At 43.6% G+C, this 27066-nt stretch overlaps 1 protein-coding gene across 1 annotated transcript in view; it reads right to left on the bottom strand.

Moving 5' to 3' along the window:
• The window catches only part of hs3st1l2 (heparan sulfate (glucosamine) 3-O-sulfotransferase 1-like 2), a 29371-nt gene extending 3256 nt beyond the window's left edge, over positions 1–26115 (bottom strand). The window contains exon 1 of the mRNA XM_076989942.1: positions 25741–26115. The gene's annotated coding sequence lies outside the window, so the exon portion shown is untranslated. The remainder of the gene's footprint in view (positions 1–25740) is intronic.
• Between the last annotated feature and the right edge of the window lie 951 nt (positions 26116–27066).

Here is a 27066-nt window from a genome sequence, read left to right as displayed (position 1 = left end):
TGTTTGTGACACATGGTGGATGTTGGTCTATGTTACAAATGTACTGACACTTGATAACTCTGCAGTAATAGGTGAGGAGACAGGCAGATGTTAGGGAGGTGTGAAGGTTGTTGTGGGCTGTTAAGTCAGTGCCCCCCCCATGGGCCTTAAGAAGGATAAGGGATTAAAGAAAGAAAAAAAATGAAAGTAAACTCAGAATGTGTAATGTTCTTAACCTTTCACACCAAAGATGTAGACTGTTTGTGAGCCTGCTTTTGTGTGTGTGTATGTGTGTGTGTGTGTGTGTGTGTGTGTTTGTGAGCCCGCTTTTGTGTGTGTGTGTGTGTGTGTGTGTGTGTGTGTGTGTGTGTGTGTGTGTGTGTTTGTGTGTGTATGTGTGTGTGTTTGTGAGCCTGCTTTTGTGTGTGTGTATGTGTGTGTGTTTGTGTGTGTGTTTGACATATGTGTGTGTCTGTGTACAAAACCAGACGTCTTGTGTTAAGCATGGTGCAGTGACACCCATGGGACTTTTGCTATGACAGCATATTTTCCCATTGTTGCCATTTTCCCTCACACACACAGCAACGACTTCCTTGTCTCCCACTGACGCATGAAACTGATGAATCTTCATCATCTTCTCAAAGCCTATGGTTTCCTAAGTCTAAGGATTTTACGCTGTCTGTCTAAACAAGTAAACAAAAACAGTCCGCACATTTATTCTCAAGCGAGAAACAAAAAAAACAGACTGTCTTTGTAATTACATTAAAGCCACAAAACTCTCTGCATGGGTTTTAATGATTTGCGGGTGGAAGAAAGCTTGACTTGTCTGTTAAATGAACCTTGAAAGGAACGTAGCAGACTTTGGCCCTCTTTTCTGCCAGAGCGACACTCAGGGCTCCAGACTGCCAAGGAGCTTAATAAGCCTAGAAAGAGTGAAACAAACAGAACCAGAGTGACGCGTGCACTCACCACATTGGCAGAGTGACGCGTGCACTCACCACATTTGCAGAGTGACGCGTGCACTCACCACATTGGCAGAGTGACGCATACACTCACCACATTGGCAGAGTGACGTGTACACTCACCACATTGGCAGAGTGACGTGTACACTCACCACATTGGCAGAGTGACGCGTGTACTCACCACATTGGCAGAGTGACGCGTACACTCACCACATTGGCAGAGTGACACGTACACTCACCACATTGACAGAGTGACGCATACACTCACCACATTGGCAGAGTGACGTGTACACTCACCACATTGGCAGAGTGACGCATGTACTCACCACATTGGCAGAGTGATGCATACACTCACCACATTGGCAGAGTGACACGTACACTCACCACATTGGCAGAGTGACGCGAGGACTCACCACATTGGCAGAGTGACGCGTACACTCACCACATTGGCAGAGTGATGCGTGCACTCACCACATTGGCAGAGTGACGCGTACACTCACCACATTGGCAGAGTGACACGTGTACTCACCACATTGGCAGAGTGACGCGTGTACTCACCACATTGGCAGAGTGACGCGTACACTCACCACATTGGCAGAGTGACGCGTGTACTCACCACATTGGCAGAGTGACGCGTGTACTCACCACATTGGCAGAGTGACGCGTACACTCACCACATTGGCAGAGTGGCACGTACACTCACCACATTGGCAGAGTGACACGTGTACTCACCACATTGGCAGAGTGACACGTACACTCACCACATTGGCAGAGTGACGCGTACACTCACCACATTGGCAGAGTGACGCGTGTACTCACCACATTGGCAGAGTGACACGTACACTCACCACATTGGCAGAGTGACACGTACACTCACCACATTGGCAGAGTGACACGTGTGCTCACCACATTGGCAGAGTGACGCGTACACTCACCACATTGGCAGAGTGATGCATGTACTCACCACATTGGCAGAGTGATGCGTACACTCACCACATTGGCAGAGTGACGTGTGTACTCACCACATTGGCAGAGTGACGCGTACACTCACCACATTGGCAGAGTGACGCGTGTACTCACCACATTGGCAGAGTGACGCATACACTCACCACATTGGCAGAGTGACACGTACACTCACCACATTGGCAGAGTGACGCGAGGACTCACCACATTGGCAGAGTGACGCGTACACTCACCACATTGGCAGAGTGACGCGTACACTCACCACATTGGCAGAGTGACATGTACACTCACCACATTGGCAGAGTGACACGTACACTCACCACATTGGCAGAGTGATGCATGTACTCACCACATTGGCAGAGTGATGCGTACACTCACCACATTGGCAGAGTGACGCGAGGACTCACCACATTGGCAGAGTGACGCGTACACTCACCACATTGGCAGAGTGACGCGTACACTCACCACATTGGCAGAGTGACACGTACACTCACCACATTGGCAGAGTGACACGTGTACTCACCACATTGGCAGAGTGACGCGTACACTCACCACATTGGCAGAGTGATGCATGTACTCACCACATTGGCAGAGTGATGCGTACACTCACCACATTGGCAGAGTGACGTGTGTACTCACCACATTGGCAGAGTGACGCGTACACTCACCACATTGGCAGAGTGACGCGTGTACTCACCACATTGGCAGAGTGACGCATACACTCACCACATTGGCAGAGTGACACGTACACTCACCACATTGGCAGAGTGACGCGAGGACTCACCACATTGGCAGAGTGACGTGTACACTCACCACATTGGCAGAGTGAAGCGTGCACTCACCACATTGGCAGAGTGACGCGTACACTCACCACATTGGCAGAGTGACACGTACACTCACCACATTGGCAGAGTGACACGTACACTCACCACATTGGCAGAGTGACGTGTACATTCACCACATTGGCAGAGTGACACGTGTAATCACCACATTGGCAGAGTGACACGTGTACTCACCACATTGGCAGAGTGATGCGTACACTCACCACATTGGCAGAGTGACGCGTGTACTCACCACATTGGCAGAATGACACGTGTACTCACCACATTGGCAGAGTGACACGTGTACTCACCACATTGGCAGAGTGAGACGTGTACTCACCACATTGGCAGAGTGACACGTGTACTCACCACATTGGCAGAGTGATGCGTGTACTCACCACATTTGCAGAGTGACGCGTGTACTCACCACATTGACAGAGTGACACGTGTACTCACCACATTGGCAGAGTGACGTGTGCACTCACCACATTGGCAGAGTGACGTGTGTACTCACCACATTGGCAGAGTGACGCGTACACTCACCACATTGGCAGAGTGATGCGTACACTCACCACATTGGCAGAGTGACACGTACACTCACCACATTGGCAGAGTGACGTGTACATTCACCACATTGGCAGAGTGACACGTGTAATCACCACATTGGCAGAGTGACACGTGTACTCACCACATTGGCAGAGTGATGCGTACACTCACCACATTGGCAGAGTGATGCGTGTACTCACCACATTGGCAGAATGACACGTGTACTCACCACATTGGCAGAGTGACACGTGTACTCACCACATTGGCAGAGTGAGACGTGTACTCACCACATTGGCAGAGTGACACGTGTACTCACCACATTGGCAGAGTGATGCGTGTACTCACCACATTTGCAGAGTGACGCGTGTACTCACCACATTGACAGAGTGACACGTGTACTCACCACATTGGCAGAGTGACGTGTGCACTCACCACATTGGCAGAGTGATGTGTGTACTCACCACATTGGCAGAGTGACGCGTACACTCACCACATTGGCAGAGTGATGCGTACACTCACCACATTGGCAGAGTGATGCGTACACTCACCACATTGGCAGAGTGACGCGTGTACTCACCACATTGGCAGAGTGACACGTACACTCACCACATTGGCAGAGTGACACGTACACTCACCACATTGGCAGAGTGACACGTGTACTCACCACATTGGCAGAGTGACACGTACACTCACCACATTGGCAGAGTGATGCATGTACTCACCACATTGGCAGAGTGATGCGTACACTCACCACATTGGCAGAGTGATGCGTACACTCACCACATTGGCAGAGTGATGCGTACACTCACCACATTGGCAGAGTGACGCGTGTACTCACCACATTGGCAGAGTGACACGTACACTCACCACATTGGCAGAGTGACACGTACACTCACCACATTGGCAGAGTGACACGTACACTCACCACATTGGCAGAGTGATGCATGTACTCACCACATTGGCAGAGTGATGCGTACACTCACCACATTGGCAGAGTGACGTGTGTACTCACCACATTGGCAGAGTGACGCGTACACTCACCACATTGGCAGAGTGACGCGTGTACTCACCACACTGGCAGAGTGACGCATACACTCACCACATTGGCAGAGTGACACGTACACTCACCACATTGGCAGAGTGACGCGAGGACTCACCACATTGGCAGAGTGACGCGTACACTCACCACATTGGCAGAGTGATGCGTGCACTCACCACATTGGCAGAGTGACGCGTACACTCACCACATTGGCAGAGTGATGCGTACACTCACCACATTGGCAGAGTGACGCGTGTACTCACCACATTGGCAGAGTGACGCGTGTACTCACCACATTGGCAGAGTGACACGTGTACTCACCACATTGGCAGAGTGATGCGTGTTGTGTACTCACCACATTTGCAGAGTGACGCGTGTACTCACCACACTGGCAGAGTGACGCATACACTCACCACATTGGCAGAGTGACACGTACACTCACCACATTGGCAGAGTGACGCGAGGACTCACCACATTGGCAGAGTGACGCGTACACTCACCACATTGGCAGAGTGATGCGTGCACTCACCACATTGGCAGAGTGACGCGTACACTCACCACATTGGCAGAGTGACGCGTACACTCACCACATTGGCAGAGTGACGCGTGTACTCACCACATTGGCAGAGTGACGCGTGTACTCACCACATTGGCAGAGTGACACGTGTACTCACCACATTGGCAGAGTGATGCGTGTTGTGTACTCACCACATTTGCAGAGTGACGCGTGTACTCACCACATTGACAGAGTGACGCGTGTACTCACCACACTGGCAGAGTGACGCATACACTCACCACATTGGCAGAGTGACACGTACACTCACCACATTGGCAGAGTGACGCGAGGACTCACCACATTGGCAGAGTGACGCGTACACTCACCACATTGGCAGAGTGATGCGTGCACTCACCACATTGGCAGAGTGACGCGTACACTCACCACATTGGCAGAGTGACGCGTACACTCACCACATTGGCAGAGTGACGCGTGTACTCACCACATTGGCAGAGTGACGCGTGTACTCACCACATTGGCAGAGTGACACGTGTACTCACCACATTGGCAGAGTGATGCGTGTTGTGTACTCACCACATTTGCAGAGTGACGCGTGTACTCACCACATTGACAGAGTGACACGTGTACTCACCACATTGGCAGAGTGACGTGTGCACTCACCACATTGGCAGAGTGACGTGTGTACTCACCACATTGGCAGAGTGACGCGAGGACTCACCACATTGGCAGAGTGACACGTACACTCACCACATTGGCAGAGTGACGCGTACACTCACCACATTGGCAGAGTGACGCGTGTACTCACCACATTGGCAGAGTGACGCGTACACTCACCACATTGGCAGAGTGATGCGTACACTCACCACATTGGCAGAGTGACGCGTACACTCACCACATTGGCAGAGTGACGCGTGTACTCACCACATTGGCAGAGTGACGCGTATACTCACCACATTGGCAGAGTGACACGTGTACTCACCACATTGGCAGAGTGACACGTACACTCACCACCTTGGCAGAGTGACACGTACACTCACCACATTGGCAGAGTGACACGTGTACTCACCACATTGGCAGAGTGACGCGTGTACTCACCACATTGGCAGAGTGATGCGTACACTCACCACATTGGCAGAGTGACACGTACACTCACCACATTGGCAGAGTGACGTGTGCACTCACCACATTGGCTCTTATGCTGCACCGAAGGTGGAACTCGTCAGCACTGCCACTGCAACTGCATTAGAGTTGTGAAACAAAAGAGTTCGATTTGTCTCTGTTTACAAACCCGCCATTTTCTTTCATTGTGTGTTGGTTACTCCTTGTGTATTGTGGGGTTGGGGGGGTGGTTATGTATGGTTGGTGGCAGTGTGTCTTTGGCTTTATCAGAGACCCACAGACCCAGTGTTACAGAAAACCAAACACCACACACACACACACACACACAAGGATGTAACCCCCTCCCCCACACACACACAGTATTACTAATTTGTAATATTTTTGCTAACTTGCATAATACTACTATACCTGCACCTAAACCTTAGCATCAGAAAGCAGAAGACACTCTTTTTTCAAATGAAATGATCATTTTTTGACCAGAAAAAAATTGACAGATGTCTCCTCACTGTCAGATTTTTATGTTGTCTACACAGACACCACACACACACTCACACACACACACACACACACACACACACACACACACACACACACACACACACACACACACACACACACACACACACACATTTTCTTGCCAAGAACAGAGTGTATCCTGATATTCTACCATCTCACACTGTGTAGCTTCATCCTCCACCAATATCACTGCTTACCAGAAAGGATCACAACACACAGACAGAAATGCACTCAAACCTCTGCAGCCAGTCTACTGTGGACACTGCATGTCTGTGGACACTGTGGACACTGTGGACACTGCATGTCTACTGCAGCTAGAGAGAAAGAACAAACCTGTGTACAAATATAAAATCTATAATATTAAATTTTCTTTTCTTTTCAAGTGTAAATACATAAAGAGATATGAAACCAGAAAATTTGGCTCGAATATGCCAATTTCTCAAAATTTCTCTTGTATTTTTTTCATTGATTAGGCAACAGGCAATTAATCTCAGCATATCCAGAGACGTACAGTAGAACTACTTTGAGCAGTTGTTTCTGTACATTTAAGATTTGATTAATGACATCATGTTCTGGCCTTAGTTCAGTACTTAGTGGGAGCAAAATTGTGGATGCATGTTTATTAATGTTGGGGCTTGTCAGATGATAAGCCTCTATCTCCCTAGAGGGCTGAACCAAAACCCACACACCTGCACACACACACACACACACACACACACACACACACACACACACACACACACACACACACACACGCACACACACACACACACACATCCAAGCCTCCCCCTTCCTGTAGAGCTAGTGCCAACTCAATGTGGGGATTATGGTCCATGTTCAAGGATCTGATCCCTCTTTCTTAAAGATGGTGTCCCCATTTCACTCTTCTACGCTGAACCTGTGTGTGGGGTTAGGAAGAGATAAGGACAGAGACAGTAGGAAAGGGAGGAGAAGGAGAAGGAGGGAGGAGAAAGGGAAGGAGGGAGGAGATACGTCTCCGCTGTCTTGGTGCCTCTGAAAGGCGCAGACGCAGATGCTGGATCCGTGTGGCCTTTTACACAAGGACATCAGCTGAGTCTCTTTATGAAGTCCCCTCCCTCCTCCTCCTCTCACTCTTCCTCTCTCTCTCTTTATCACTTTGCCTCTTCCAAACCTTTCTAGCCCTCTTCCTTTGTTTGCTCCCTCTCTCTCTCTTTCTGTCTCATTCTCTTGTTCACTCCCTCTTAAAGATCTGGGTCAATTGTATCAAGTGCTAGGAAGTTCCTCTTGAATGTTCCTTGCATTGCTAATGAGAAATTTATGTATGCATGTGTATATGGGGTGGGCTGTCTGAGCGTCTGGAGTACATTAGGGCTGGGGGAGAAGAATCTGGTGCCAAGGGATTGTGTGTGTGTGTGTGTGTGTGTGTGTGTGTGTGTGTGTGTGTGTGTGTGTGTGTGTGTGTGTGGATGAGTGGGTGGGTGAATGAATGAGTGCTGGGGGGTGTATGCTCTAATTAATGTGGTGGTTGGCATGAAGACGGTGGTGGTATTGTTGGCAAAAGCGTCCTGCATCTTGTGAACATGTCTATCTGTCTGGTGTGTGTTATCAGCCAGTCAGTGTCCACTTAATGAGATGATTTATAGGAGACAAATAGAGAAAGAGAGAAATGAAGGACAAATAAAGTGTGGAAGTAATGAGTGTGTGTGTGTGTGTGTGTGTGTGTGTGTGTGTGTGTGTGTGTGTGTGTGTGTGTGTGTGTGAGGAGTGAGTGAGTATATGTCAAAGAGTATATGTCCTCTTCAGAGTCCATTTCCAGAATGGTGGGTGTGAGTACGTCTTCAGTACTGTGCCAAGAGAGAAGTGCAACACTGTGTGGATGAGAGTAAACATGAGTAGTGTCCTGGTCAGGGTGATGGGTTCAATCATCTAGTTAAGACCAGCCAACACTGAGCCCCACAGTCTCTCTGCAGTAAGGTCAGGGGAGGTCAAGGGTTGTTAGGTAGTGATTTGCCACTCGTCCCTCATTTCATTTGACTCCTGTGAAAAGAGCAGAAGGTGTAGAGCCACCAAAGAAGGAACGAGAGCCGACCTCCTGGAGTCGGGGGAGGAGCTGCCACTGCCTGGAGAAGAACATGAGAAGAACATGAAGGTGGCAAGATTAAGACTGGCCGTTACTCCCCTGGTCATTACTCCTCTGGTTATTACTCCTCTGTTCATTACTCCTCTTGTCATTACTCCTCTGGTTATTACTCCCCTGGTCATTACTCCTCTGGTCATTACTCCTCTTGTCATTACTCCTCTGTTCATTACTCCTCTGGTCGTTACTCCTCTGGTCGTTACTCCTCTGGTCATTACTCCTCTTGTCATTACTCCTCTGGTCATTACTCCTCTGGTCATTACTCCTCTTGTCATTACTCCTCTGGTCATTACTCCTCTGGTCGTTACTCCCCTGGCTGTTACTCCTCTGGTCATTACTCCTCTGGTTATTACTCCCCTGGTCATTACTCCTCTGTTCATTACTCCTCTTGTCATTACTCCTCTGTTCATTACTCCTCTGGTCATTACTCCTCTGGTCATTACTCCTCTGGTCGTTACTCCTCTGTTCATTACTCCTCTGGTAATTACTCATCTGGTCATTACTCCTCTGGTCATTAGTCCTCTGGTCATTACTCCTCTTGTCATTACTCCTCTGGTCATTACTCCCCTGGTCATTACTCCTCTGTTCATTACTCCTCTGGTTATTACTCCTCTGGTTATTACTCCCCTGGTCATTACTCCTCTGGTCATTACTCCTCTGTTCATTACTCCTCTGGTCATTACTCCTCTGGTCGTTACTCCTCTGTTCATTACTCCTCTGGTAATTACTCCTCTGGCCATTACTCCCCTGGTCATTACTCCTCTGGTCGTTACTCCTCTGGTCGTTACTCCCCTGGCCGTTACTCCTCTGGTCATTACTCCTCATTGACATAAGAGGTCAAGCACTCTCCTGGTTCAGGTCTTACCTGACAGATCGTTACCAATTTGTACTAGTAAATAACGAATGCTCAGAGCGTACTAAGGTAAAATATGGTGTCCCACAAGGATCTGTACTGGGCCCCATATTATTCTCATTATATATGCTACCACATGGTCATTACTCCTCTGGCCATTACTCCTCTGGTCATTACTCCTCTGGTCATTACTCCTCTGGCTGTTACTCCTGTGCCTGGATGCTGCAGATAAAATTTTGGCCACTGGTGAGATTTTGCAATATGGGGAACTTTGACTCTTTCAAAGATCCCTGAAGTTTCCTTTTTTAAAAGTGGAACGTTGTTTAGCTTAGAATAATAGTCAAGAATTCAAGAATTGAAGTTATGGAACTGGAAAGCAGTTGTCTGGAATCCAATAGTGCAGAAGAATTAACCCTTGAGCTGTCACGCTGACCCCTCCCCTTTGGGCGTGTGTTTGTCATCTACGTCTAGTCGTCTGCATCTGTGGATCTTCGTGGGTGTGGTTGTGTCTGAGCGTGTTCGTCAGTCTCACCTGTGGCTCGTCTCGTCATCACTCGGGGCTTATGTGGTTTGTCTATTTAATGTGTCTATTTTAATGTGTCCTGTGCTCGTCTTTGTTAGAGTCCTACACGTTCTGTTAAGTGTGGCTGTTCTGTTAAGTGAGGCACAGAAATGAATGTAAATCTGTGAACAATGTATCTGCAGGTGATGTTACATCACACTGTACCTGGTGCTACATTACAGCCAAGGAAAGCCGAGTGTCGGCGTGAGCCGTGCGACCTGGAAGAGAAACATCACGAGGTGTGGAATACTGTAGGAAGTATGAAGTATGCATTATATAGTCATGTCATTTTAAAATACAAAATACATACATACATATATATACTGTATATATATACAGTACATGTATATATTGAGTGTGTATTTTGTATATGTATATATTAAGTATGTTTTTTGTATATGTATATATTGAGTGTATAATTTGCATATGTATATATTTAGTGTGTAATTTGCATATGTATATATTGAGTGTGTAATTTGCATATGTATATATTGAGTGTGGTTTTCATCTGTTCTCCTCCCCTTCTCTGCTGAAAGGGCTTAGACACTAAATAAACAGACATGAGTTAAAACTGATTTGATGAAGACAACAGTTGGAGGGGGAGAATTACTGGGCAGCATTTCACAGCCTCGTCCTGCCAATACGTGGAGAGGAGAGAAAGAGTTGTGTACAAGAGAAATGAATACTGCTCTCAGTCTGGGAGCAGGTGCCATGCATTGTGTGTGTGTGTGTGTGTGTGTGTGTGTGTGTGTGTGTGTGTGTGTGTGTGTGTGTGTGTGTGTGTATGTGTGTGGGGGGGGGGGTGCTATGAGTTTATCTATGTGAATGTCTCTCAGTAGCTTTGTAATCTTTGAAGTAATGTTTTTGGTTACACTTTTTGGCTCTGCGTTTTCCTTGCCTGGTCTCTGCCTTTGTTATTTGTCATTGGACAATACGGAGAAAAAGACTTACTGGCTTCTTTGACTTAAAAAGGCGAGTCGAGCTTGTGATTCATATTTGTTGTCTGAAATTAATATGAGGCACTACTAAATGCATCAGCTATTCTCTAATATTCATGTTCAACACTTACAGCATCAGGTACAAATAACACTTTTCAAAATGACATACAAAAATGTTTGTGTGGTGTTACACTGTCTGAATTAGTGTGTGGTGTTACACTGTCTGAGTTAAAGTGTGTGGTGTTGCACTGTCTGAGTTAGTGTGTGGTGTTGCAGTGTAATGTTTGCCTTTTACAGTTTTTTGCAGACGCTAAGACACAATTTCTAAAACTATCGCTCTTTTGTCGAAACTTAACACACAGCAGCCAATGCTACACACAAAACAGGCAAAGCATCTCACACTTTTGGAAAAAGCACACACTTCAACCAAAACTCTTGCAACTCTTGCCAAAACCATATTTTTGCATCTAAACTCTACACACAAATATCAGATGATCAGCCTTTCATATATGTTACTACACACTGAAGTGACAAATGGAAAACACTACTACCATGTGTTTGAGTGTTTAGTGTGTAGTCTGCTGTGAAGGTCTGTCAGAGGTCTCACATATACATGAATATTCACAAATATTGAGGTTATTTCTGCATATTCAGTATATTTACACCATAAAGTAAAATGCCATTACAAGGGGAAGGTTTTTTTTTGGTTTTGCATGAACACTACAGCAACACATGCTGTATATACTGTAAACACATGGACAACAAAACAGACAAAATAAGCTCAAGCTTCCTCCATCACCTGCTGAATGTATTTGCACTGGGGGGGTTGACGACCACCTCCATGCCAAAAAGAACTCAACAGCAATGGAGAGTTTGGTGGAGGTGAATCACAACAAATCGTGGCTGTTCAGTGAACCAGTTTGTACTTGAGCAGCCCAGTACAAACTTATGTTGTCCCAAACGACAACAAACCTGGACTGTTCTGGTTCATCCCCTTGGTGATGGAGAATGAGTGTGTTGTGCTCTGTGTTGAAGAAGGTGATGATGTGCACCAGAGGTGGGGACTCGAGTCACATGACTTGGACTCGAGTCAGACTCGAGTCATTAATATTAAGACTTTTGACTTGACTTGAAAAAATATTCAGAGACTTAGACTTGACTTGGACTTTTACACCAATAACTTGGGACTTGAATTGGACTTGAACCTGTTTACTTGCAAAGACTTGATTTTTTTTTACCCCAAATCTAAATTTTAAAACGCATATTAATATTTATAAAGTGCGCCCCATTAATTTCATTTCCGTCCTTCTGACGCAGACCGGCGTTACACCAGATTCTGTGACCGTCGAGTTTTGTGACCACAGGGGGCGCTATTTCACAGTTTCTGTTCAGAGGCACAAACGCTTTACGAATGCTATGTAAACTACGCTGATGCACTTTCTTTACTCGTTTTGTTGGTGTCCACGAGCCAAAATATGACAGATGTTTATATTTACATTTATCGTATCTTACAGTTTTTCTCGATTGTTAACACACTAATGCTGGTAATTGAGACACAATGACCACAACATGTAACTATTGCACCAACCCCCTGAACCAATTCTACTAAACTACAAGCACAATTCCTGCTTTACACTCAAATTGCAGTTCTAAAACACACTTTTTTCAAAACACTACACACAATTTTCTGCATTTGGCATAATTTTCATGAAGAAAATCTCTTGTTTTCACAAGGAACACACTGTTATTCAAAATTCTAAAGTTAATTGTCCTACTATGCACACTGACTCATCATATCAGCAAACACCTGTCACACATGTGTACAACCAGCAATCAGAGCTTTAGCATAAAATGGCAAAAGCTCTTCTGTTGGTGGTGAGCTCTTCTGTTTTGGAGCAATGGATGCCAACAGAGGGAGAGCCAGAGGAGTGAGAGCAAGAGGAGGAGGACGAGGATGAGGAAGGCCAAGGACCGTAATCTCTGATGAGATCCCAGCCACTTTGGTTGACCATGTGGTCTATGGTCTAACAATGAGGGAGGCTGGGCAAAGAGTACAGCCAAATGTGAGTAGGTACACTGTAGCATCCATCATCCGGACTTTCCGTAATGAGAACAGGTAAGAAATCAACTCTCAGTAGGAAACTGCAGTACTGCATATCAATACAGTACTCAATGAGTACAGTATTGCCTGTGGACTGTTCTGTAGGACTGTAAATATAAAGTATGTTTCAAGTATTTGGGAAATGTATTCCTACTTTGTGTTCCTACACAGTATTTACAGTATTTTACTATTTGTATTGCAGAACTGAAAGGTTACCAACATGAGGTGGACGGAAACGTCTTTTGTCTCCTGAATAGGAAACTGAAATCCTGAACATGGTCCTAGAAAATAATGCCATAACATTATGGAAAATACAAAGAAAAATAATAGAAAACAACGAGATATTTCAAAATATTGATAGGGTGAGATTATCAACGCTGGACCGTGTCTTGCGCAGAAATAATCTGTGGATGAAGCAGGTCTACAGGGTGCCTTTTGAACGCAATTCAGAAAGAGTCAAAGAACTGAAATATAACCATGTGCAAGTAAGCCCTATACAATCTCACAACTGATGTATCCCCTCAACACTGTATAAATTATACATATTTCAGTATTGTAATCATAATGATTGTGCTTCACAATAGTGACTCCTCCATGTCTATTTCTGATACTGTCATGTGTGTTGCAGAGAATCCTTGAGCTAGAGGTGGACGCAGTGGAGCACCAATTCATCTTCATTGATGAGGTTGGATTCAACCTCACAAAAAGACGGACGAAGGAGGGGAAGGAATATCATTGGCCAGCGTGCCATTGTATGCAACATAGTTTTTTTTACTGTAATTGTAACTGTATATAGTAAACTCTTCTGTTGTTGTGTATGTAGACCACTGTATGTGCAACTTTGTGTTGGGTGGGATGTACACTGTGTACATTGCTTTTGTGGGAAAAAATAAAATATATTTGTTACTGTATATGTGTGTTCTGAGTATAAAAACACTATTCTAAAATATTTTACAATGCACTTATGTATTTCCTGTCTGTAGTAAGTGTAACACTGTGTTATGTCCTATGATAGTGTTGTGTATTGTGTTTGCTGTCTACTCCGCTCCAGACTCCGCTCCAGACTCCGCTCCAGACTCCGCTCCAGACTCCGCTCCAGACTCCGCTCCAGACTCCATTTCACCCTGCACTATATAAGGCCCTTCCCGGTGCCTCCCAGCGAGACATTTTTGCTCCTTGGTGGTGTTGGTTGTTAGTTATTAGTATTCTGCATTTGTACCTCATCTTAGAACTCTGGTTTTTGACTGCTTTGAACTTGTTTATGCTTTTTGCCTTTGCCCCTGTTGGATTGTCTGCCGGTTGTACATTTTGTAAATATTCTACGTGTTGTTGGTGTTCTGGTAAGTAGGGAGTGGCTGCCATTTTGTTTTGGGATTTGGGTTTGTTTGTATGGTTTTTTTGTTAGGGAGTTAGGGTAGTACTGTATGTTTGTTTTCTGTTAGAGTAATTAGTGTTTGGTTTATTTTATAGTTCAGTTCTGTTTGTTATGTTGGCCTGGGCCACTCCTGAAGCTGAGACCAGTTACGTGTATGTATATATCTTGTAAATTACAATTTCTGTATAATACACCTTTAACCACCCACTCCTGTTGTCCCATCATCACTAACATTCGCACTGCTGTTCACATACACCACTGTTACGGTCCTCACACCTAGACAGGCCGTAACACACTGCACAAAAAAGGCCTAAGTCATTATGATGAATGGAGAAGAAGTGTTTTCCATTCATCATAGTGTTTTACATTGAGCACATCAGTGTTCAACCAGTTGTTATAAATGTCTATTCATATGATGGTTTGTGTGTGTCATCTGAGAACAAAATACCATTTTGAGAAGATATAATATTGTTCTGACTGTAAAGTTTCATTTTGAAAGAGAACTGAGGGGTTTTGCCCATTGTGTGTGTGTTTTTCTGATTTGTGTGTAGAGTTTTGAGAGTATGAGGCATGCTTTCAGACAATGTGTGTAAACAATCGAGAAAAACTGTAATTACATGAATGTACTTAAACAAGATTTACCATCCCCTCACCATTGCAGCCAACAAAGAAATCATGAATGGGATGTACAGGTGAGCCTTTTTAACTGGGGTCACCAATTCTGACGGCAGCCATCAGAATATGTGACCCCACTGAATCTCCAGGTAACAATAGTAGCCTACACTGTGACCCCACAATAACAGAAAACAATGAAAAAATAACCCTAACCTTTTATTAGTCTATATTTAAACATTTTATCCAAATGTTTAGAATAACCATTCGTAATGACAGCATCTTGCTTACGATGAAGCTTGCTATTTTCGTGTAAAATGATGTAATGAAACATTCTTGTTTAAGTACATTTATGTAATTAAGAGAAGATAAAATGTACAGTAAATGATCTGTCATCTTTTGGCTGGCGGACACCAACAAAACGAGTAAAGAAACGCATCAGCGTAGCATTCGTAAAGCGTTGGTGCCTGTAAAAAAAGACTCGAAAGGACTTGAAATTCCAAGTTTCAGACTTGGGACTTGACTTGACGGTTGCCTGCCTTGACTCGAGACTTGACTTGAGTTGACTGTCTTTGCTTGAGACTTGACTCGGGACTTGAGGATAAAGACTTGGACTTACTTGAGACACTGACTTGGTCTTACTTGCAAAACACTGACTTGGTCCCACCTCTGGTACATGATGTAGTATGTATAGAGGGGTAGTCTAGTACATGATGTAGTATGTATAGAGGGGTAGTCTAGTACATGATGTAGTATGTATAGAGGGGTAGTCTAGTACATGATGTAGTATGTATAGAGGGGTAGTCTAGTACATGATGTAGTATGTATAGAGGGGTAGTCTAGTACATGATGTAGTATGTATAGAGGGGTAGTCTAGTACATGATGTAGTATGTATAGAGGGGTAGTCTAGTACAAGATGTAGTATGTATAGAGGGGTAGTCTAGTACATGATGTAGTATGTATAGAGGGGTAGTCTAGTACATGATGTAGTATGTATAGAGGGGTAGTCTAGTACATGATGTAGTATGTATAGAGGGGTAGTCTAGTACATGATGTAGTATGTATAGAGGGGTAATCTAGTACAAGATGTAGTATGTATAGAGGGGTAGTCTAGTATATGATGTAGTATGTATAGAGGGGTAGTCTAGTACATGATGTAGTATGTATAGAGGGGTAGTCTAGTACATGATGTAGTATGTATAGAGGGCAGGTCTACTTATCTATTCTCATTTTGAATTGTCTGGATGATGCTACAGTGTAGCAGCACAGATATTGGACCCTTGGTTGGACCCTTAGCCTCCAGAAAACCCAACGCATGCTTGACCACATGGTCAACCAGAGTGGCTCTGATCTCATCCATTATGGTTGCTCATCCTCTTCCTCATTCTTGTACTCTTTCATCATCATCTTTATGTAACAGTGTTAAATTGTTAAATCCTGCATAAATGGGTTGAGACTTTTATTTTGTAATCGGTCTATACCGTTTTGCATTGTGGGATTTCTGCAGCGGGAAGAGAATTACATTGCTGCAGGTAGGTGGGATAATCGTGGGTCTGAGAAGTTATTAAAATCTATATTTGCACTATTTTGTATGTCTTAGATTCAACATAAATGTAACCTAATATGTAAGGTGATTTATAAATCGGATTTGTGTGATGTTTTCTCGTTTCGTATTTTTTTTGTTGACCTTAATCAATGTATTCGTATTGGAAAGTCCAAATTATAATACGGCATTTGTTTTGTTTAGGCAGACTCCACATTTTATCCCACCCTAAATATCATTTTATCAACCCATGTGCAGGTAATTTATTACATTTGTATTTTAAGTTGTTTGCATTTTGTATGTTCTATGTGCACCTCGTGGTCCCGCTAGCATGTGTGATCCAAAGCGTGACTAGCCTGGAACGTTATGGCTGCATTTCACGTGCAGTACCGGTGGTGGCCACTGAGTGTACTTTTTGTTCATGTATATACGTTTAAAAAATGGATGAAGAAATGTTTTGTGTGAGAAGCAGCGGGAAGAGAATTACATTGCTGCAGGCAGACTCCACATTTTATCCCACCATAAATATCATTTTATCAACCCATGTGCAGGGAATAAATGACTTCATCCAATTGAGCGTCCTCATCATTTTCAACACAACGCAGAATAGTTACATCTATGCAATATTGAACTCCAGTGATGTGCACACCAAGATTTGCAACTTGTGGCCTCTTTATGGGGATTAGGCTTTGATGTCTAAAAATGAGCTAGAAGTGTTGTAACGTGTGAGAACTGGGTATGAATTTTGGTAGGTGAGTGTAGCATTTGCTTGGCAGTGTTTTCCAAAAGAAACATGGTTTTCAGTTTTGAATGTTGTATCTTATGTGAACAACTGTGTTTAAAATTTTGCAAAAAGTGTGTTTTGGAATTTCTAAATGAGTGTAAGGCAGAGAATGTTCTTCCATTCGGTACGTCTATCCGGACTGGGCCAGTGAAAGTGTCAAACAACTGCGCAATGAATTTGCCTCTAGAGTTTTTTGCAGCTGCTAAGACACAAAAGTGGTCCTTATAGCACAATTTCTGAAACAACTAACCCATGTAGGCTATCTATTGACCGGGTGTGCTAAACCTTAAGCACTTTCTCTGCCTTACACGTAGATTACACATAACAAGACTATTCAGTTTTGTATCCTGTTTTTCCCCCTTGTGTGGCTTTTTTGTTGTATATGTGTATTTTTACTAGGGGTGGGCATAGATTAATTTTTTCTGTCTAGATTAATCTCACTGAAATCTTGAAATTAATCTAGATTAATCTAGATTAATCTCTATTAAAATGGCTCATATGCATGCTACCCAAGTAATGACTAAAAGTCAGTTTTTGAGATAGGGTTTCTTAATACAGGGGGTGCGTTAGACCAGGGGCTCATCTCCTGTTTCCAAAATGCATCAATGACTGCTTGAGGAAGCTGTTCTACTTTGATACTTGAAGAAAAAAAACATGCTCAATAAATGTAGGCTACTCGTGTTCAATGGTTTATTCAGTTAAACATGAATTTGTAAGCCTACATACTGTACATTAAAAGGGGTTGATAACATGTTTATTCAGCTAAACATGATATTTGAAATGTAAGCCAACATTTAGTACACAACCTCACGGACGTAATTTGGGGGGGACTTTTTCAAAAGCCGGTTAAAAAGAAATATTTAAATAGCGACGAAGCTAGCTATTTAGCACTAGGACCATGCAGAAAACGACCGCTCCAAGCTCCGCTCCGGTAACACTTTACGTTCCTAAAAATGAATTTTCCATGAAGCAAACCTGGCGACTTCGTGGCTGCATCCATGTAAACACACGTACGATTTGTAATTCACAGGTTTGAAAACTCGTTCTCGCCCCTACTGTGCAATTTGGTTAGGAATACAGCCGAGCTAAACTATCAAGTTGAAAGTCATCATAGTTTGCTTACCCATTCTGACCCAGTTCCCAACCCAACTTTAAGAATAGATTAACGGCGATAATTTTTATATCGCCCGATAAGAGTATCAAATTAACGAACGCCGTTAACGGCCCACCACTAATTTTTACACATATGGGACCATGGCTAATTATGTTTATAATTACGATAATTATTTTTTGGGTTAGGCTACAATTTACAGTAATGTCCCTAATACAGTAAAATATACCCTTTACTGCAAAACTGTTACTGACTCCTTTTTTGTCTAATCTACATTCCATATAGTACCTAACAGTAAATATCACTCATTGTGTAGGCAGTGTGTTGCCAAAAATGCACACATTTGAAAAAAGGTCCAAATGAAGCAGATTACAGTAAAAATGAACTGACTAAGAAAACAACAGATGTTACTGTAAAATGTCTGTTGTTTGCTGGGAGAGAGTAAAATATTACATGTAATACTGTTTCTGTATTGCCATCAAATGTTAGTTTTTTTACAGTGGTTGTGCAGTGATTGACTATGTTAATCTCGAACAGAGAATATGTGGTAGTGTTTGAAAGAATGATTGGATACTGAACCAGGTTTGCTGTGTTTTAACAAAGTTGGTATATAAAGAGAAAACTTTGTTTGCGTTGTGAAATGCAGAGTTGGTGTGTAGTTACTGTAAGAAAATGCACTTTTGAACACGATATTAACTATTTGGCTATTTGCATGAGGTAAATGTGTTGCTGTGTTTAGAGTTTTGAAAATGTATCACAAGTATTGGGAAACGTATGTTAGCAGTTGTAAAAAACTGTATAGCCTACTGATGAAGCTTCAACCTTGCCAGACCAAGACGCAGAGGAAGAAAGATCACAGGACACCATGACATAGTGTTCCTGCAGCGTCATCACAATGTGTGCAGCCATTTGCCACAATGGTGTTGTCCATCATCATGCTACTCTTGGTCCCTATAACACTGCCCACATCATCACCTTTCTCATCACACTACTCAACAGTCCACATCACCAGAGAGATGGACCAGAACAGACCAGGTACGTTATCATCTGGGACAATGTAAGTTTCCACCATGCTACACAAGTACAACACTGGTTCACCGAACATCTACAATTTGATGTGCTTCACCTCCCACCTCTAACCCTAACCCTAACTTCACCTCCCACCATACTCACCTATCCTCAACCCTATTGAGTTTTTTTCGGCATGGAGGTGGAAAGTTTATGACCGCCAACCCCACCATCGCATACAGGGCTCTCAAGTTTTGGATTCATGTCAGAGTGTGAGAGTTGTTGACAGAGGGTGGCGAACGTTAATTGTTGAGCGGGGGGGGTTGGCGAACGTGAGTTGTTGAGCGGGGGTGGGGGTTTGTATATCGCGATCGATCGCCAGTGGAGGGCGACATAGATATGGATCGGAGGTAAATAAACTAGATTTTTTTTCTCGCCGTGTGAAATCGGAAGTGTGGCGTGTGAGCGTGTGAAGACGGTCAAATGCGTGTGTCACACGCTCAATGCGTGAGACTTGAGAGCCCTGATCGCATACCACTTCTGCAGGCGATGGAGGAAGCTTGTGGGGACATTGATGAGGGTGCATGTCAGGGTTAGGGTAAAAAAATCTCTGTATACAGTATGTGAACTATGATACTTTTGGAACAGACTATGCACTGAACATTCATAAAACACATGGTAGTAGTGTTTTCTATTTATCACATAAGTGTGTAGTCACATATATGAAGGGCTAATCATCTGATATTTCTGTGTAGCGTTTAGATGCAAAAATATGGTTTTGGCAAGAGTTGCAAGAGTTTTGGTTGAAGTGTGTGCTTTTTCTAAAAGTGTGAGCTGTTTTGCCTGTTGTGTGTGTAGCATTGGCTGCTGTGTGTTAAGTTTCGACAAAAGAGCGATAGTTTCAGGAATTGGGTCTTAGCATCTGCAAAAAACTGTAATACTAATGACCCAAAAAATGAGTCTGTCACACACACATGCACGCACGCACGCACACACACACACGCACGCACACACACACACACACGCACGCACACACACACACACACACACACACACACACACACACACACACACACACACACACACACACACACACACACACACACACACACACACATTAAACTTCCCACAGGTCCAGTTATGGTTCTTGGGGGATTCCATTGTTGTTTTAAAGTGAGGTGTTTTTTAAATCTGGTATTTGTCATAAATACTCTTGTGATGAGCCTCATGACCACAATGCTGTGCTGTATATGTAGGCCTCTCCCACCCCCAAGCCTCCACACTCCCTATCAAGAGAGCTGTATCGGGACATTACGTTCATAGCAGGGGTCATGATTGTGACAGAGCGCTTATGACTCTAAAATGGCTTCACATCGGGACACCCCCCCCCCCCCCCCCCCCGTCCTCTGGTTCTCTATAATACAACTAATGAGTGAATTAACTTCAGCCGTGACAACAGGGAAGACATCCACAAAGATGCCTTTGTGTTCTTCAGCAAGGTCCGACAGAATGACTAGATCAGTCAGTGCATGCTGAGGCTGCTTGGCCGGGGAACAGGAGCCTTGACTGTTACTGTGGAACTGTGGAACCACCCTGCGACCACGGACTTGTGCTAACGGGCCGCCCAATGGAGGATGGGTTCCCTTTTGAGTCTTGGTCCTCCTGAGGTTTCTTCCTAATCTCCAACATCATAGGGAGTTTTTCCTCGCCACTGTCGCCTTTGGCTTGCTCATTAGGGATCTGGACCCATACGATTGTAAAGCTGCGTTGTGACAACATGTGTTGTGAAAAGCGCTATATAAATAAATTTGACTTTGACTTTAGCTTGGGTTAGGGATAGGGTTAGGATTAGGGTTAGGGTTAGGATGAGATCAGAGCCACTCTGGTTGACCATGTGGTCAAGCATGCATTGGGTTTTCTGGAGGCAAAGGGTCCAACCTTATCTGTGTTGCTACACTGTAGCATCATCCAGACAATTCAAAATGAGAATAGCTTGCTCACTGGGGGCTAGGACTCAGCACTTGTAAAGCTGCTTTGTGACAACAACTGTTGTAAAAAGCGCTATATAAATAAAATTTGATTTGATTTGATTTGAATAGATAAGTAGACCTGTCCTCTATACATACTACATCTTGTACTAGACTACCCCTCTATACATACTACATCATGTACTAGACTACCCCTCTATACATACTACATCATGTACTAGACTACCCCTTGGTGGGTGTCTATCCACCTCAGAACAGAAAGAGACCATCATTTACATTTACATTTACGGCATTTAGCAGACGCTCTTATCCAGAGCAACTTACAAAGTGCTTTTGCATCTGATCACAGAATTCATCCTAGGAAATAGTACAAATAGGCCAGAATTCAAGATACCATTGAGTCAGACTACTACTAAACTACAGGAGTCAATGTCATTACCTAGTGTTTTGCAAGTTAAACGTTTGCCAAGAAGCACAAATAACCATAGACAGACATACAATTTAAGAACAACGGCAAGTGGTATCAGCTGAATTAGTGCTCTGGTAAGAACTCAACAAACAGGTGGGTCTTCAGTCTACGCTTGAAGATAGCAATAGACTCTGCAGTCCTAGCAGCTAATGGAAGATCGTTCCAACATCCAACAGCCAGGACAGAGAATAGTCATCATCAATATAGTCAGAGCAAACAACTGCATACGTTTCCAACAACTACAACAGCACATCATTACTGACCACGTCACCATCAGCAACATCCATTCAGTGAGTCTAACCGGACTGGGCCAGTGACAGTGTGAAACAACTGTGTTATGAATTTGCCACTCATCATCATACCACTCTTGGTCCCTACAACACTATGCACATCATCACCTTCTTCAACACAGAACACAACACACTCATTCTCCATCACCAGGGGGATGAACCAGAACAGTCCAGGTTTGTGGTCATCTGGGATAAAGCAAGTTTGCACCGGGCTGCTCAAGTACAAACTGGTTCACTGAACAGCCACGATTTGTTGTGATTCATCTCCACCAAACTCTCCATTACTGTTGAGTTCTTTTTGTCATGGAGGTGGTCGCCAACCCCCCCAGTGCAAATACATTCAGCAGGTGATGGAGGAAGCTTGAGCTTATTTTGTCTGTTTTGTTGTCCATGTGTTTACAGTATATACAGCATGTGTTGCTGTAATGTTCACGCAAAACCAAAAAAAAAAACTTCCCCTTGTAATTGCGGTTAACGTTATGGTGTAAATGTACTGATTATGCAGAAATAACCTCAATATTTGTGAATATTCATGTATATGTGAGACCTCTGACAGACCTTCACAGCAGACTACAAACTAAACACTCAAACACATGGTAGTCGTGTTTTCCATTTGTCACTTCAGTGTGTAGTCACATATATGAAAGACTAATCATCTGATATTTGTGTGTAGAGTTTAGATGTAATAATATTTTGGTTGAAGTGTGTACTTTTTCCAAAAGTCTGAGATGTTTTACCTGTTGTGTGTGTAGCAGAGGCTGCTGTGTGTTAAGTTTTGACAAAAGAGACATAGTTTCATAAATTGGGTCTTAGCATCTGCAAAAAACTGTAAGAAAATGCGCTTTTAAACAGGATATTAACTATTTGGCTATTTGTATGAGGTAAACGTGTTGCTGTGTTTAGAGTTTTGAAAATGTATCTCTAGTATTGATAAATGAGTGTTAGCAATTGTAAAAAACTGTAAACATATGGATCATTCGCAAAAGACCCATGATCAGGGTCCGGCCTAAGATAAGGAGTCACACCAGTTCAACCCTTCAGTCATTCAATGGGGAGTCTGAGCTGTTCAGGACTCGAACACACTCAACATCCTTGCTGTGTGTGTGTGCGCGTGTGCTCGTGTGTGTGTGTATGCGTGTGCTGGTGTGTGTATGCGTGTGCTGGTGTGTGTGTGTGTGTGTGTGTGTACTCGTGTGTGTGTGTGTGTGTGTGTGTTTGTGTACTTGTGTGTGTGTGTATGCGTGTGTGTGTACTCGTGTGTGTGTGTGTGTGTGTGCGCTCGTGTGTGTGTGTATGCGTGTGCTGGTGTGTGTGTACTAGTGTGTGTGTGTGTGTGTGTGTGTGTGTGTGTTTGCTCGTATGTGTGGGTGTGTGTGAGTGCCCGTGGGTGTGTATGTGTGTGTGTGAGTGCGTATGTGTGTGTGCACACAGTGAATCAACACTTCCACATAAGGTGCTATTTGATTATATATATGGTACTGTGATTATTTCCTCAGTGTGTCAGGTCACATGTATGCAAAATTCTTGCTGACTGTACACCAGCTCTGAGTAAAAATAATTGTTGTTTTACTGGAAAACTGTATTCATACAAAGAATATGAATGTAGATTTACAATTTTTTGCTTTTAAATTAAGTCAGCCTAATTAATTTTGGGAGACACATTAATTCAGTGTCCTGAGGTGTTTTAAGTTAATCAATAATTCATTTAAATGTTTTCTCTCACTACTAACATTTACATGTTTGACAGTTTGTTATCCATTGTTATCCAGAGTGACTCTCTTACTCCTCTACACATCCTTATCTAGCACACATAAACAACAAAGTTCTTTAAACAGATATATTGCCCGACAGAAAAGTTTTCAGTGCTGAATTCTAGCACCAACCTTCATTATAGCACAATAACTCAACATGTATGGCTTTAATGACTAAATCGATACTGGTTTAGTAATAATACAAGTGGTGTCTATAAAACCCTAACTAGAAATACCTATCTTTATTAGTGTTACATATAGCCTGGCTTTTAAAACTGATTAAAAATACAAAACAGGAACTAATTATTACTGACAAAATTAAAACAATGTACCCAATTGTATTTTTTAAGTAGTAAATTTTTACTTCTATCTGCTGTGTAAGTGTAGTCTATGTTTTAGTTTTAAACAAATTCTGCAAAATACATAAATTCAATAAATATTCATTTTGCATATATTTAATGCATTTAAAGCATACACTGTAAGTTATTAATAGCAGTTTAAGTTATTTAAAGCATGCAGTGTGCTGTGCTGTTATGAAGAATCCACCTTTAACAAAGACTCATACATGGGTGTCCACACAAAGCTTTTCAATCATCCCAGCCTGTAAACACTCTAGATGGTGTTGGAGGTTCTTTCATTGGGAGCTGAGCGTCTGACTGGTGAATGCTGACACTGTGTGGTGTTCTTTAGTATATATATATATATATATATATATATATATATATATATATATATATATATATATATATATATATATATATATATAATATTTAGCTATTGTGCTATCACTCTCCCTCTGTGCTCCCTCTCTCTCTCTCTCTAGTTGAGTAGTAGTAGTAAATGCAGTAAACACACTGTAATGTAAATGTAATGTAAAGTCCATTACATTTCAGCAGAGAAACAGTTTGTTTTGCTCATAAATTATGATGTTTATTATTTACATGTCTTGTTCTCTAATGCCCCATAATGCACTGCGGGCCTGAGGTGATTAGGACCCTGAAAGAATGCAAAGCTAAAAAAAAGATCAGTAAGTGTGTGTGTGTGTGTGTGTGTGTGTGTGTGTGTGGGGGGGGGGGGGGTGTGTGGGTGTGGGTGTGAATGCCATTACTTTCATTAAATGTTGTAAAAGCACACAGTTTGTGAATTCATACCCTTCCATGATGTGTAAGTGTTGTGATGAGACCTTACTGTAAAATAGCTAAATGTTTTTTGGGGCTGAGGAAAATCATATTGGCCTCTTTTAGATTTTGGGTCAACAACTACAAAGTGCTGAGATATAAATGGGTCAGCTTCTCAAATCTGGTTAACTCCTGTAACCTCAGCCAAAGCACTGGCTTAGCTCGTTCAACAGATAGCGTTATCCCACTCACACAAGCTCCCACTACATACACACACACACACACACATTTTCATTCACACCTCACACCTCATATGGCTTCATTGAACATAATTTAACGGAGTGCCACGCTGGATCATAACACAACCCACATTAAGGAAGCAGCTGTTGGGCACATATATACCAGCAAAACCTCATGATATCAACCAGCTGCTCCAGAACAACACAAACAGAGATGACAGACAACCACCGAACAAAGTGTGAAAGTCTCGGCTAGGCGGTTTAGTGCAGTGCTGAGAGGAGTGTAGAACTAAGGGGGAACAAGACTGACAGGTGACAGCACATGTTGGACAGAGAAAGAGAAATAAAGAGAGCTAGATTGTTGAGAGAGAGGGAGAGACAGAGAGAGAGAGAGAAGGGTAAGAGAGAACTCTTACCTGAGTTCTTTGAGGTGAGATCTGTTTCAGCCTCTTTGTAAGTAAATGATTTCAAAGTCTCTGTCTCTCTTTTCTTTCACTGGATGTATTTCCTCCTCCTGTATTCAGTCCATCCTTTTCTTTCTTTTCGCCTCTTGTCTCTGCAGCAACACTGCTGAGTGTGTTTACCCTTCTTTATCTCTCTCTTTCTATGTCTCTTTTCTCTCTCACTAAACAGGACTTGAGAAAGTGTTTCCTTGCTCTGAGTCAGGTAAGTAAGGTATGAACATGTGTGCACGTGTGTGTGTGTGTGTGTGTGTGTGTGTGTGTGTGTGTGTGTGTCAGAGAGGTAGTCCAGACCTTCTGCTGAACGCAGACCTATCTGTGGAGTGTGCAGGCAGCCCGCAGACTGAGAATGAGTGAACGGGAAGGAAAGGGAGGCAGTGCAAACATGTTCCCTCTGGGAGATTCTTCCCTCCCTCCCTCCCTCCCTCCCTCCCTCCCTCCCTCCCTCCCTCCCTCTCTCCTTCTCTCTCTCTCTCTATGTCTCTCTCTCTTATTGTCAAATTCAGAGCGCAATGGATTTCGCCTCAATCTGCAAAAAGCTGATGGATTAGCTTTAAATGTCTTCCTTCTAAGAAATCTTAATATTTGTTGAGGTATTTGTTGCAGTCATTAGGTTAATTTTGCAAAAATGTTTAGTACCATTCTCAGTCAATTAAATATTCTGCTCAGAAATTGATCCCCAAAACTGTTCACTTTTAAATATGTTCTATGGTATGAAGTAACTTGTTTTATTGAGTGTATTACATTAACAGTTCATCTGACAGTAATATGTTTATTCTCTTGTTTCCTCAACCATCCTGCTACATCACCACAGTAAAGGGCCAGCAGGTGTGTACAGACAGCCAGGGCTTGGTCAGATCAGCCCTGATATCCCCCCCCCCCAAACATCAGAGATGATGCCATTACAATGGGCTGCTTTCAAAGTGATGATCTACCTCAGTCTGCTATGAACAGTAACAGAGATAATACCCAGCCTAGCCCCGCCCTGCCAAGCCCCACCTATTCCAGCCTTGCCCCGCCCAGCCCTTCTCCTTATTGGGGCTGTGTGGACCAGTTGGTGTAGGTACGCTGTGCCCACACAATGATGCTCTGCAGGGGTGAGCTCGCTGTGCTCCTCAGCTCTCGTCAGACACCCAGGAGACATTCAACCCCCCAGCCTTGTTTGCAAGCATACATGATTGCTCTTCCTCACTCGCTTTCTCTTCCCTACCCCCCACCTCCACCCCCGCCTTCCTCCACCCCCCACCTCCACCCCCGCCTTCCTCCACCCACAGCCCCCCA

The sequence above is a fragment of the Brachyhypopomus gauderio genome, unplaced genomic scaffold (genome assembly GCF_052324685.1).
Source record: "Brachyhypopomus gauderio isolate BG-103 unplaced genomic scaffold, BGAUD_0.2 sc71, whole genome shotgun sequence".
NCBI classification, from domain to species: Eukaryota; Metazoa; Chordata; class Actinopteri; order Gymnotiformes; family Hypopomidae; genus Brachyhypopomus; species Brachyhypopomus gauderio.
The sequence above is the reverse complement of the archived record's forward strand: the minus strand, read 5'-3'. Positions and strand labels throughout refer to the sequence as shown.